The sequence below is a fragment of the Triticum urartu genome, chromosome 2A (assembly GCF_056163025.1).
Source record: "Triticum urartu cultivar PI428250 chromosome 2A, HENAU_Tu73, whole genome shotgun sequence".
Taxonomy (NCBI): Eukaryota; Viridiplantae; Streptophyta; class Magnoliopsida; order Poales; family Poaceae; genus Triticum; species Triticum urartu.
The window spans coordinates 262528328-262544006 of record NC_141874.1 but is presented as its reverse complement, the minus strand read 5'-3'; the positions used below and the strand labels follow the sequence as shown (position 1 = coordinate 262544006).

Genomic DNA, 15679 nt, shown 5'->3' with positions numbered 1-15679 from the left:
AAGGTATGATTCTTGTGCAAAGCCCCTCATCACTTCTTAATTTCCAGGTCAAGATTCATTTCCCTTTAAAAAATCAATTTGTATGCATTTTTAGTCCCATGAGCTCTATGCCCCCCTCCTCGGTTCATGCTTTGAGTTTTCACTCGGTTGCCATCTAATGCATTTTGCTTTTACTTTCTTGTGTTTTTATCATTTATGACACTAGTTGTGTCCCACTACTTAGTTTTGCCATTAAAAGTTACAACTGCTCAAAAATGCCATCGATCTGTGAGATGCTTGCTCAAAATGCCATTAGATATCTCAAAAATGCCATTGTTCCGTTAGGTGTTTGCTTAAAATGCCATTAGACATTGTTATTTTCAGGTCAAACTAGTTGACCATGTTATATGACAAAAATAAGCCTAGACCCACATGTCAGTTCTCTCTATCTCACAATGATATGTGTGGCCCCATTTTTCAGGAATAATCAAGCGAATAATTTTACAGGAAAATAAGAACGTTGTTGGGATCAAGTGGGCCTCATACTTTATTGTAGTGAGATAGAGGGAGAGCTGGCATGTTGGTTCATATGTATTTATGTCATTATAACATGGCAAAAGAGATTTGAGATCGCAATAATGGTGCTCAACTGTATTTTTGAGCATGTGTCTAACGAAGCGATGGCATTTTTGAGCAGTTGAAGTTCCTAGTGGCAAAACTGAGTAGTGGGACACAACCGGTGGCATAACTGATAAAAACCCTACTTTCTTATTGCTTCAATTTGAAATCCGCCTTCTAGAGCATATCAACTGAATATTGATATAAACAGGTTAGCCATTGTTGTGTGACAAGGTTAGGCTATTTAGATCTTGCCATATGAATGCATTGCTCTTTTATTTTGTAGTTTTCTAGATTCAAAATCAAGAGTTCTGGGTTATATAATAGCCGATCATGATTAAAGTTTGGAATGTTCAATGCCTTTCCATTGTAATTTGAACGTCGAATGCAACTGAAAACACAACATATATGGATCTATATGAAGCTATCAAATCAATATAGTGGCAATGATAGTGTTAGCCATGAGTTCTTCTAGGTCATAAACTTATTCCTTATCTTATGAAGGTTAATTATGTTCACAAGTTCAGATTTAGGGAACAAGTAGTTATGCATTTGTTTGCTGTCAGAAATGCAAGTATCCAGAAATAAACACGACTAAAATTCGTTGTGCTTGCAGAGCCTATACAAAATCCTCGAGTGCATGCATTGTTGTCCATGTAGATTCTTTTTGTGCATTTTTTGCCATGATCCAACACACTTACGGAGGCATGTTGTGCTAGATGCTTAATGTTTGATTTTTAATTAGAAACTCAGTTTTTAGTTCACTTCCAAATTAGTTTAGACACAGTAATAGGTAGTACATCAAGAATATTGGTTATACTTATATGTTGTCAGTCAATATATTTGTAATTTCTCCTATTTCTTCCCATCATTGCATTTTAGTAGAGATTTTGAACCAATAGAGGATTGCCTAATTATAATTCCTTCCTTACCATGTGTATTTTCTATGATGGCTATCTTTGTGTATCCTTTCTAGTTATTCTATATTCATGTGGTGCTTATTCACTAATGGTATTAGCATTCTGGCTTGCAAGAACATTTCACTTTGATCAAGCATACCATTGTCTTGAGAGAAGACTGCAACCCATGTGAATTCATGTATTTGAATGAAGAGCCATCAATGAGATTTTCAATTTGTCATTGTTGGCAATGAGGTAGCTATATCTTTATATTAAACTTCAATTACAACTATTAACTAAATTATTAGTTTACTTACTTGCTTCTTTTGGTGCAGTGTTCATAGAAGGTTTTTGTTTCATCCATCGATACATTTCAAATTCTAGAATTGAAACAAAAGGTGTGTCACTTTAGTTACACATCTCTTTAGCTTTCCTGAGAATTTTAAGCCTTGCTACGACTCTCCATCTGTTGCAACCGTAAGGGTTTGGCCTGCAAAAGCTTGAGTAAATTGTGTTCTTGAAATTCAATATATAAGTAAACATTATTCGCCGATTTATTATGTTTTGGATGTTCCTCTTCAGGAGATGCTTGCACCTTTTTTGGGTTGTGATGCTACCAAACAGCCACCAAACAGTGGCTATTCTATCCACTGCATCTGAACTAAGTTGATGCTGACACCAAGTACTAGATATCCTGTCAGTGCATGCGTGAATATGCTACAGATGGTAACATCCAGTTGTAATCTCTACCAAACTCTTAAAGGGCTAGGTATTTGGCCTTTGTTAATGCCAACATGTTTGGTAGAGTCGTTGTTTATGGCTAATTTCCTATCTTCTTACAATCGTAAGAGGTGCATGCTTATTGAGCCTTTTCCTATGTATGCTTAGCAAATAAATTGTGTTTACTTGTGCATTGAAAAATAAGGAATTCCATGTATATATTAGGGTGATGTGCAGATTTAGGTTCAACCATGGATCCCTTGGCTCATAAAGAAGAAAATATGTGTCATTGGCCCTTCTCAAACTTTGTGTATTCCAACTTTGATGTATTTCTAAAATGGAAAGAACCATGAACCTATAGACGTACTTTTCTTTTAGTCCTCATTTGTTCTGAAAGCATTTTTTTATATCTATGAATTGGTGGAACAATACATCTGGAGGTGTACTATTTTCCCTTGAAATGAAAGCTTTCCTTCTTAGATTCAACATGTAGATGGTTCTGAAGAGTATGATGATAAGATGACACCTGGTTCCATGTTTGTTGAACACACAGATCACACTTGGTCAGCTTATGGCTTTTTTATCTTATGACCTGGTCTAAAATCATCCAGATCTACCGGTAGGTTATCTATGGCGGAGCATCTTGGTTCCAATAAATAGTGCATGAAAAGGTATTTTTAGACAACATAGTACCGTGATATTTTTCCCTTTCTATGTACAACAAAGTACAAGTGCCAGGTGCACAAAACCTACATGGGTACACTTTCCAGTGCTTATAAGTGTGGAAGAATTAATATATAAGTGCGACCTTGTCTCATTCGGTTAGCCAGCCCATAGTACGAAGTGTTAAACACGTCGGTATCTACATGACAGGCGCACCTTAGGAGATGGTTAGGTTGTTAGAGTATCATATTTATCTCATGTAACTTCTTATCTCTATCTCCTTTGTTGATCTTCAAGCATGTAATCTACACTGGATGTATGCGCTGCTATGGGAGGTGCGCCCCATCTATTTAACATGAACCCGTCGGCCTGAGAGGGCAAGACGTTCCGCTAGTTCGCACATGGTAATCAGAGCCCCATCTCTTCCCATCTACTGAGATCCCATCTACACGAGCCTAGCCATGTCTTCCTCCTCCTCCAGCGCTTCCCAGCCTACCCTCAATGGGCAGGTCACCGAGAAGCTAACACGCACGAACTACGTGCTCTAGCGCATGCAGATCACTCCCCATCTACGCGGCACCGGTGTCTTCAGCTAAGTCGAAGGCACCACGCCGGAGCTGGCCATGCTTCATGTCACCAAGGACAAGGATGGCAAAGAAAGCGCTGAGCCCAACCCTCTCCACCCAATCTGGGTCCGGGAGGATCAGCAGATGCTAGGCTACTTGCTCAGCACCCTCTCCAAGGAGGTACTCATCGTGATGACCACGGTCACCACGGCGCACGCGCTCTGGACCATGGTGGCCGGTATGTTTTCCTCGCAGTCCATGAGCCGTGTGAACAACATCAGGACAGTGCTCGTCAACACGCAGAAGGGCAACCAGACAGTTGCCGCCTACTTCGCCTCTCTCCGTGGCCTCACCGACGAGCTTGCCGCTGCGTGGAAGGCCATCCAAGACGACGAGCTCATCTCTGATATCATCCACGGCCTCGACGTCGACTACCAGCCCCTCGTCTCCGCCCTCGACGCACGCGTCACGCCGGTCTCCCTCGAAGAGCTCTATGCCATGCTCAGCAACTTTGACCAGCGCATGGCCCAGTTCAATCACTCGGGCAGCGGCGGCTTCCGCTCCTCTACCAACGCCGCGGTGCATGGTCGTGGTGGTGGATCACGTGGCCGTGGCTCTTCTCGCGCCAAGGGGCGATCTGGAGGACATAGTGGTGGAGGCAACAGTGGTGGCGGCAGCGGCCGCTCCGGCGCATCCCGCAGTCGTCGTGGCGGTGGTCCAACTCGAGCCCGACCAGAGATGCCTCGCTGCCAGATTTGTGGTAAGCCAGGGCACACCGAGACGGATTGCTGGTACCGTTATGATGAAGATGACGATGACTCCCAAGATGAAGAAAAGGTGGCTACCTCGACTGATGGATCCTACGGCATCGACACAAATTGGTACATTGATAGTGGCGTCACTAATCACATCACCAGTGAGCTTGAGAAGGTCACGATGAAAGAAAAGTACCGTGGAAAACATCACATCCACATGGCAAGTGGAGAAGGTATGCAAATTTGTCACATTGGTCATTCTATTTTTCGTACCCCTCACCGTTCAATTCACCTCAAGAAAATTTTGCATGTCCCTAGTGCTGCTAAAAGTCTTCTCTCCATTCATAGAATTTCCCTTGATAATCATGTTTTCCTCGAATTTCATCCATACTTCTTTTTGATCAAGGACCAGGTAACGAAGAAGGTTCTCTATCGAGGTAGATGTGTCCGAGGGCTTTATCCGTTGATTCCGGAGCTTAGGAGACTCAATAAACAAGCCAATGGTGTTGTCAAAGTCTCGTCAACACGGTGGCACGATCGATTAGGGCATGCTGCTTTTTCTTTAGTTGAAAGATTGCTTACGAAAAACAAACTCCCATCTGTTGGTGAGCGAAATGTCGAAACTATTTGTGATTCCTGTCAATGTGCTAAAAGTCATCAATTACCATATCCAATATCTACTAGTGTTTCTACCAAACCACTTCAATTAATTTTCTCTGATGTGTGGGGTCCTGCCCCCACTTCCGTTGGTAGACATGAGTATTATGTGAGCTTCATAGATGACTATAGCAAATTTGTATGGATTTACCTCCTCAAAAAGAGATCCGATGTCTTCCAAGTTTTTTGAAACTTTCAGGCCTTGGTTGGACAAAAATTTGCTAGCAAAATTATTGCAGTCCAATCAGACTAGGGGGAGTAGGAAAAACTAAACTAAACTCCTTCCAAACACTTGGCATATCACACCATGTATCATGCCCTCATGCCCATCAACAGAATGGCTCTGCTGAACGAAAGCACAGGCACATAGTTGAGGTTGGGCTAGCCCTCCTAGCAGGGGCCTCCATGCCTCTCAAGTTTTGGGATGAGGCCTTTCTTACCGTTGTTCACATTATAAATATGCTCCCTAGTGGAGTCATCAACAATCAAACTCCGGTAGAAAGACTTCTTGACACAAAAACCAGACTACAAATCTTTTCGCATTTTTGGGTGTGCTTGTTGGCCCAATCTTCGCCCATACAATAAACGAAAACTCATGCTCTGCTCAAAGCAATGTGTTTTTCTAGGGTATAGCCCTCAACACAAGGGTGTCAAGTGCTTAGATATATCCACTGGCCATGTCTATATATCTCGTGACGTAGTCTTTGACGAAACAAAATTTCCATTCGCCACCCTACATCCAAACGCCGGTGCTCGCCTCCGAGAAGAAATTCTCCTTCTGCCCACTGATCTCACCAATACTGATCAAGGGGGTCCGAATTATGATGATCAATTGTTGATTAATTTTGCTACTAATGGTGTGCATGAATTTTCGGATGATGCTACAGGAGATAACAGTAAAAACAATGGTGAAATCAGTGAAAAAACGCGCCGGCAGTTCAATATCCCATGTGTCCGCATCTAGGAGGCAAATCCTCCTCGGGATCGGCTCCGCAGAAGCAACCCAGTCGATCCCCCTCAGGATCCACGCTGGCAGACGCGCCAGATGCGCCAGCGACAGCACCAGCCGACTGCATTGCTGCCTCCAGCCCAGCGCGCGCCACGTGTCGCTCCTCCAGTGGCTCCGGCCCGAGCTCCTCTCTGCGCCAACCCTCGTCCGGCACGCGGCAGCATGCAGCTCGTCCAGACGGCGCATGATTTCGCGACCAGCCGGTCATGTACAAGCGGCGCCGACCCGATTCGCCAGTCTGGCGCAGGGCCCAGGCCAGACGCGGGATCTGGCGCAGACTCCAGCACGCCCACGCACGCATCCACACGCCTGACTGACGTCCGACTCGAGGCGGATCCGCCATCATCAGCCAATGATGAGGCCCTGGGATCTTCTGCACCGACCGAAGATGCTGCACCTGATCAAACTGTCACAGAAGATCCGGCGGGAGCAGATTCTGCTACAGGAGTTTCTAACCTAGGATTCTCTGTGGCTGGGGATCCCGCTGCTGCACCGTCACGGCGTACATGACTACAACATGGGGTAATACATCATGTTAATTATAAACACATACCCAAATATGGTATGGTTTGTTCTACAGGTGAACCAGGTGAACCACAGACACTTGAGGAAGCACTTGGTGATGAAAGGTGGAAAAATGCTATGAATGAAGAATACATGGCACTCAAGAAAAATAAAACTTGGCATTTAGTTCCCCCACACAAGGTAAAAATTTAATTGATTGCAAGTGTGTATTCAGAATCAAAAGGAAATCTGATGGAACTATTGATCGCTACAAAGCTAGGCTCGTTGCAAAGGGTTTTAAACAACGGTATGGCATAGATTATGAGGACACATTTAGTCCGGTTGTTAAAGCTGCCACTATCTGTCTTGTTTTGTCTATTGTTGTTTCCAGGGGATGGAGTCTCAGACAACTTGATGTACAGAACGCGTTTCTTCATGGTGTTCTGGAAGAGGAGGTATACATGAAACAACCTCCTGGGTTTATAAGTAAAAGTGCACCCTCTCATGTTTGCAAGTTGGACAAAGCACTTTATGGCCTGAAACAGGCACCAAGAGCATGGTACTCCCATCTCTGTCACAAAATTCAAACACTTGGTTTTGTTCCTTCAAAGTCTGACACCTCTCTGTTCATCTACAACAAGTCCGATACATGCGTATTTGTTCTAATATATGTTGATGATATTATTGTGACAAGCTCATCAGACGAAGCTATCACAGGACTATTAAAAGATTTGAGTGCAGACTTTGCCTTGAAGGATCTTGGAGACTTGCATTATTTTCTTGGGATTGAGGTAAAGAGGCACAAGGATGGACTTCATCTTTCTCAAGAAAAGTATGCAGTTGACCTGGTAAGAAAAGCTGGCCTACAAGGTTGTAAACCTACACCTACTCCACTGTCCATCTCTGAAAAATATCTCTCACACAAGGAACTCCCTTGACTCAAGACGGCAGCACAAAATACAGAAGCCTGGTAGGAGCTCTTCAATATATCACTCTTACTAGGCCTGATATCTCTTTTGATGTCAACAAACTGTGTCAGTTCCTTCATGCACCTACAACTGTTCATCTAACTGCTGCCAAATGGATAGTTCGGTATGTCAAAAAGACATTAAGCATGGGTCTTAATTTCAGCAAATCATCCTCTACACTTGTCAGTGCATTCTCTGATTCTGATTGGGTAGGTTTTCTTGATGATAGACGCTCTACTAGTGTTTTTGCTATTTTCTTTGGACCCAACTTAATATCGTGGTGTGCTCGCAAGCAAGCTACAGTCTCTAGATCCAGTACAGAGGCAGAATATAAGGCCTTGGCAAATGCCACATCTGAAATCATATGGGTTCAATCCATGCTCAAGGAACTTGGTATAAAGAGTAAACAAGCTCCATGTTTGTGGTGTGATAACCTTGGTGCCACCTATCTTTCATCTAACCCAGTGTTTCATGCTAGGACTAAACACATTGAGATAGACTTTCATTTTGTCAGAGAAAGGGTGGCTCACAAACAACTTGACATTCGTTTTGTGCATTCTAGTGATCAAATTGCAGATGGATTCACAAAGGCATTGCCTATCAAGAGCTTCGAAAACTTCAAGTATAATCTCAAATTAATGGAGTTGTGATTAAGGGAGGGTTTTAAACACGTTGATATCTACATGACAGGCGCACCTTAGAAGATGGTTAGGTTGTTAGAGTATCATGTTTATCTCATGTAACTTCTTATCTCTATCTCCTTTCTTGATCTTCAAGCATGTAATCCAAACCGAATGTATGCGCTATTATGGGAGGTGCGCCCCATCTATTAAAAATGAACCCGTCAGCCTGAGAGGGCAAGACGTTCCGCTAGTTCGCATACGAAGAAGCAACTATTGTTCCAGACCTGGGAATTGTATTGCCACTTCTGTCGTGATGTCTTTTGTTTTCATGTTTGTTTACAATTGGCAAGTTTTAGACTTTTAGTGTCTTTAGACCACCCTAGCAACCATTTATACTGCAAGGTCTGCACTTTTTGTTTTCTCTTCTGAAGATATGCTTCTTGAGAGTGTAATTCACTCTTGGAAACTCCTTTGGAACTATACAATATGTTCATGTAATGCAATCTTCATAGAACATTGTTTCTCGAAAACTATGTTCACAGAAATAGTCAGCGATACATATATTTTTAAGAGATGAATTTAAATTTTCCTCCAAGTCACCTCTACTATCATTTCTCTCTATTTCTGTACTACATGTTTTTGTTTGCTTGTTTCTTCTCTCCTTTAACATAACACGTGTACAAACTTCATTCCTATGCAGTTATGCTATTAGCTGACCAAAGGATAATGCCTTCTAATTTCCAGGAGAGAATGCATTTTCAATTGTTGAGGATAAAACGAACGGTTCTAAAGCTGTAACACCCACAAAGCGGCTATATCTCCCACGTGTCGGGGCACGACTTAGAGGCATAGGCGCATGGTAGGCCTGTCGCAAGAGGGGTAATCTTCACACATCCCATGTACTGAATAAGAAAGGGATAAAGAGTTGGCTTACAATCGCCACTTCACACAATACATAAATAATCCATACATCATCCAAGGTACAATCAAAGGTCCGACTACAGAACCAAAATAAAGGAAGACAACCCCAAATGCTAGATCCCTGATCATCCCAACTGGGCTCCACTACTGATCATCGGGAAAAGAAACATAGTAATGGCCCGAATCCTCGTCGAACTCCCACTTGAGTTCGGTATCGTCACCTGCACTGGTATCCTCGGCACCTGCAACTGTTTGGAAGTATCTATGAGTCACGAGGACTCGGCAACCTCACACCCGCGAGATCAAGACTATTTAAGCTTATAGGTAGGAAAGGGTAGTGAGGTGGAGCTGCAGCAAGCAGTAAGCAAGATGGTGGCTAACATACGCAAATGAGAGCGAGAAGAGAAGCAACGCAACAGTCGAAAAGCTAGAAGTGATCAAGAAGTGATCCTGAAGCAACTTATGTTCAAGCATAACACGAGACCGTGTTCTCTTCCCGGACTCCGCCGAAAAGAGACCATCACGGCTACACACACGGTAGATTCATTTTAATTAAGTTAAGTGCCAAGTTCTCTACAACCGGATATTAACAAATTCCCATCTTCCAAATAACCGCGGGCACGTCTCTCAAAAGTTTATACCCTGCAGGGGTGTCCCAACTTAGCCCATCACAAGCTCTCACGGTCAACGAAGGATATTCCTTCTTCCGGGAAGACCCGATCAGTCTTGGAATCCCGGTTACAAGACATTTCGACAATGGTAAAACAAGACTAGCAAAGCCGCCGATGTGCCGACAAATCCCGATAGGATTCACACGTATATCGTTCTCAGGGCACACAGGATGAGACTAGCTACGAGTAAAACCAACCCTCAAGTTTCCCCGAGGTGGCCCCGCAGGCAGCTCGGTTTGGACCAACACTCAGAGGAGCACTGGTCCGGGGGGTTTAAAATAAAGATGACCTTTGAGTCTGTAGAACCCAAGGGAAAGGTATATGGTGGTAGGTAGGCAAATGGTAAAACCAAGGTTGGGCCTTGCTGGAGGAGTTTTATTCAAAGCGAACTGTCAAGGGGTTCCCATAACACCCAACCGCGTAAGGAACACAAAATCAAGGAACATAACACCGGTATGACGGAAACTAGGGCGGCAAGAGTGGAACAAAACACCAGGCATAAGGCCGAGCCTTCCACCCTTTACCAAATATATAGATGCATTAAAGTAAATAAGAGATAATAATGATATCCCAACAATATCCATGTTCCAACATGGAACAAACTTCATCTTCACCTGCAACTAGCAACTCTATAAGAGGGGCTGAGCAAAAGCGGTAACTTAGCCAAACAACGGTTTGCTAGGAAAGGTGGGTTAGAGGCTTGACATGGCAAAATGGGAGGCATGATATAGCAAGTGGTAGGTAGCGCGACATAGCAATAGAGCGAACAACTAGCAAGCAAAGATAGAAGTGATTTCGAGGGTATGGTCATCTTGCCTGGAAAATTCTCCGAGATGCTTGACAAAACATGAACACTGAGCTACGGCTAAAACACACTAGAATAGGTTCAAACAAGCATGGAAAAAGTGCAAAAGATATCAGCATCACAGACTTTGTGAAAATACGAACATGTCAAAAACAACATCAGGAAGCAAAGTTTAGAGCACGCAAAAAAATGCTACGGGAACATATCATAGCAAACAAAGGCATGGAATGATTCTACTAAAAGCATAGATCAAAAGTCCCTGACTGATCATGAGCCAAAAAGGCACAGAAGATATGATGGCACCCATGTAAACATAGCAAGTTTTATTAATAGTTTCAGACTTAGCAGAAAAACAGAGCATGGCATAAACAGATTCACGAAGGCAACTTTGCGAGCTCATGCCACTCACCGTTGCATTACAATATAAGCATACTAATAGCAAGATGACATGTTCATGAAGCTAAGCATGGCAAGAGCATGTTCATGGGATGAACGGATCACTAGCAACAGCCATGGAAAAAATTATTAACATGTTAACATTCTGCCAAGAATATTTTATAGCAAACGTAGAGCAACAACAAGACATGCTAGAGCAGTCCATAATTGCAAACAGGGGCATGGATGGATAGAGTATAACCACATGTTCAAAACATCCTTACTGAAGTATCCCAAAATAAGCATGGATATCACTGTAGCATCAAGTTGACATGGCATCAAAATAACAGCAGGAAAAGGACTTAGCAAAATCCTAAGTCCATGAAAACGGCAACATTGCGGAGGCTACTATGCATGCTTGTGCTGGTCACCACATAGATCACAAAACTACAATACAAGCACCCCTGTAAATATGGCATGATGTAGTTGAAAACTCATGTAGACCTCAAGCTCATATGATGCACACATCAAATGTGACAAAAATGACAAATCACCATGATATGATAAGTAACAGAGTTAAAATTTTATAGCACTCTTGCATCAACGAAAATGGCATCAAAATGAAAATGAACATGCATGTAAATGCTACTATCATGGGGAGCTCAACGAGACAAACAATTTGATATATCATATGCATGATTTGGAGCTACGGTCACTGAGATACGACATGATGAACATGGCATGAAAATTACAAAGACCTTTGGGACTTAGTGAAATTTCACCTCGCGAAAAGTCAACGCGGGACGAGACGGAGCGGGACGAAGGGATCCGGGTCGCGGGCGGCGTTTGGTTGGCGGGGGTGGTGGATCTCGTCCCGATCCGGGGGAACCTCGTCGGAGTTGGCCGGGGAGGTGGTTGGAGAGGAGGAAGATGGTCGAACGGAGTGCTGCCGGGGTCAGGGCGACGAACTCCGACTGGATCCGGCGCGGCGGCGGCAGAGGACGGAGGCGGCGGAGGACGGAGGGCGGCACCGGCGGAAGGCTCGCGGACGGCGGTGGCAGTGCAGGCGCGTGAAGGCGGCGGCGCGGGCGCGTGGAGGCGGCGGAGCGGGCGGCGCGCGCGGGGCGCTTCGGGCGCCGGTGGGCCGACATGGGTCTGCAACGGGCCCGGCGGGCCGGTGGTGGGTAGCGGCGGAGCGGGACAAGTGGCGGCGCGGGATTCGCCGGGCGGCGGATGTGTCCGGCCATCGCGGGCGCGTCCGGTGGCGGCGGTGGAGGCTATACTAGGGTTTTGGACTGCGAGATTTTCGGAGGGGATCACATATATATAGGTAGAGGGAGTTTGGAGTGTCCAAATGGGGTGTAGTTTTCGCCCATATGATCGTGATCCGACGACGGAGAACATGGAGATGGTTTAGATGGGTTAGTGGGCCATTTTGGAGGGGTGTTGGGCTGCAACACACAAGAGGCTTTCATAGTTACCCGGTTAACCGTTGGAGCATCAACCGGTCTCCAAATAGAACGAAATTTGATAGCTGGTCTACTGGTGGTTTGCCAAGGCCACTTGGCAAATCTTGGTCCATTCCGAGAACGTTTAACACCCACTCACGAAAAGAGACAAGAGGGGTGCACCGGTGCATTTAGGAGTGTCGGATTGCGAAACGGACAACGGGGAAAATGCTCGGATGCATGAGACGAACACGTATGCAAATGCGATGCACATGATGACATGATATGAAATGCATGACATGAACAAAAAGCAAAACAAAGACAAAAACCCAACCACGAAGGGAATCTCATAACTTAAAGCCGGAAATGGCAAGAGTCAGATTTACAAATATGGCAACTTACATCCGGGGTGTTACAACACTCCACCACTACAAGAGGATCTTGTCCTGAGATCTAGGACTGAAAGAACTCTGGATATTCAGAACAGAGGTGATTCTCGCGTTCCCAGGTGGCTTCTCGGTCGGAATGGTGTGACCACTTCACTTCCAGGAATTTGATAGACTTGTTGTGAGTCTTGCACTCGGTTTCTTCAAGAATAGCAACGGGAAGCTCATGATAAGACAGATCTTCTTGGAGATAAATCTCTTCGAAGTTGATGGTGTGCTCACGAGTCTTGAAGCACTTGCGAAGCTGTGACACGTGAAACACATCGTGCACATTTGCGAAGTTGGACGGAAGCTCAAGTTGATAGGCGAGGTCGCCTCTTTTGCCAATGATCTTGAAAGGACCCACGTATCTAGGGGCAATCTTCCCTTTGATACCGAAACGATGAGTGCCTTTCATTGGAGAGACGCGGAGGTAGACATGGTCTCCGATCTCGAAAGCCAAATCACGGTGCTTGTTATCATAGTAACTCTTCTGGCGCGATTGCGCGGTTTTGAGATTTTCACAGATGACTTTACACATTTCTTCAGCCTCTGTGATCAAGTCATTGCCAAGAAGTTGGCGTTCACCTGTCTCTGACCAGTTGAGAGGAGTACGGCACTTTCTACCATAGAGAGTCTCGAATGGGGCCTTGCCCGAACTCGCTTGGAAGCTGTTGTTGTAGGAGAACTCGGCATATGGAAGACAATCTTCCACTTCATACCAAAGGAAATGACACAAGCCCTGAGCATATCTTCAAGGATTTGATTGACTCGCTCGACTTGGCCACTAGTTTGAGGATGGAAGGCTGTGTTGGAGCAAATGTTGGTGCCCATGGCCTTCTGGAAGGAGTCCCAGAACTTGGAGGTGAAAATGCTTCCACGATCTGAAGATATCAATTGAGGAATGTCGTGCAAAGAGACAATCCTAGAGGTGTATAGCTCTGCCAACTGAGCTGCTGTGATAGATTCTTTGATTGGAAGGAAATGAGCCACTTTAGTAAGCTTGTCAATGACAACAAAGATTGCATCATTTCCGCGCTTGGACTTGGGAAATCCAGTCACGAAGTCCATCTCAATATGGTCAAACTTCCATTTTGGAATAGCAAGAGGTTGGAGGAGACCAGCTGGCCGTTAGTGTTCTGCTTTCACCCTTCTACAGACATCACATTCATTCACGAATTGAGCAATTTCTCGCTTCATTCGAGTCCACCAATACGACTTCTTGAGGTCATGGTACATCTTCGTACTTCCAGGATGAATGGATAGAAGGGAATTGTGTTCTTCGTTCAAAATGACTTTCCTTAGATCACCCTTAGGAACCACAATTCGGTCCTCGAAGAATAGAGTGTCTTTGTCGTCAACACGATAGCACTTGTATTTGGGTTGGCTCTTGGCAATCCCATGTTTCACCTTCTTCACCATGGTATCCAGGAGTTGTGCCTCACGAATTTGATCTTCCAAAGTGGGAGAGACTTGGAGGTTGGCAAGAAAGCCTTGAGGAACAACTTGGAGATTCAATTTGCAGAAAGCTTCACAAAGGTCCGGTTGGAAGGGCTTGAGAATTAAGCTGTTGCAGTAAGCCTTCCTGCTCAAAGCATCTGCAATTGCATTGGCCTTGCCTAGAGTATATTCAATACTCAGATTGTATTCTTGAATCATTTTGACCCATCGAGTCTGCTTGAGGTTGATGTTGGGTTGAGTGAAGATGTACTTGAGGCTCTTATGATCTGTGAAGATGTCCACTTTCCTTCCCAACAAGAGATGTCTCCATGTTAATAATGCATGAACTACTACCACCAACTCAAGGTCGTGAGTGGGGTAGTTCCTTTCGTTGGGCTTCAACTGACGAGAGGTATAAGCCACAACTTTATTCTCTTGCATTAACACGGCACCGAGACCTTGTAAGGAGGCATCATAGAAAACTTCAAATGGCTTGGATTCGTCGGGAGGAGTCAAGACAGGAGCTGTGACCAGCTTCTCTTTGAGGGTGTTGAAAGCAAGGTCACATTCAGGCGTCCAGACATACTTGACATGCTTCTGGAGGATGTTGGAAAGAGGCTTTGCAATCTTTGAGAAATTCTCAAGGAATCTTCGATAATAACTTGCAAGCCCATGAAAACTGCAGAGCTGCTTGACATTCTGAGGAGGTTCCCAGTTCACAATTGCAGACACCTTCTCGGGATTAACAGCGATGCCCTTGGCGGAGATGATATGACCAAGGTAAAGAACCTCATCAAGCCAGAACTCACACTTGGAAAACTTCGCATAGAATTGATGCTCTCTGAGTTTGTCCAGCACCAATCTCTGGCATGATCCTCCTTATTCTTGGAAAAGACCAAAATACCATCGAGATACACCAAGATGAAAACATTTGTGTAAGGGTTGAAGATGAAGTTCATCATGCGAGATAACATTGGAGGACCATTGACAGGGATGAAAGACATGACAGTATATTCATAAGAACCATAGCTTGTTCTGAATGTTGTCTTGGGGATATCTTGCTCATGAATGTGAATCTGATGATAACCCATACGAAGGTCAAGCTTGGAGAATACTTTGGCCCCTTTCAGTTGCTCGAATAGCTCATTGATGTTGGGAAGCGGATAATTGTTCTTTATTGTCTTCTTGTTCAATGGACGGTAGTCGACGCAGAGTTGTTCCGTTCCATCCTCCTTCTTGACAAAAAGGACACCACAACCCCATGGAGATGAACTCGGTCTGATCAGACCCATACGCTCTTGTTCATCGAGTTGTTTCTTCAACTCCTTCAACTCCTCTGGTCCAAGCTTGTAAGGACGTTTACAAACAGGTTCCGTACCAGGCTCAAGATCGATAACGAATTCAACTGGCTGGTGAGGAGGCATTCTTGGAAGCTCTTCTGGAAAGACGTCATGGTATTCACAAACAACTGGAATCTGAGAGATGGCATTCAGCTCGCCCTTCTCATTGAGAGAAAACAGTCGAATGGTTTCGTCACGAGCGGCATAGATGATCACCTCCTCTGAAGAGTGTGCAATTGAATTTCCCTGGCAGCACAATCAAGCTGAGCCTTATGCTTAGAAAGCCAGTCCAT

The 15679-nt window shown here is 44.6% G+C and overlaps 1 pseudogene; it reads left to right on the top strand.

Annotated features, from left to right (window-relative positions):
• The first annotated feature begins 3317 nt into the window (after positions 1-3317).
• Positions 3318-4411, top strand: LOC147984759 (uncharacterized; annotated as a pseudogene).
• Positions 4412-15679: the final 11268 nt, after the last annotated feature.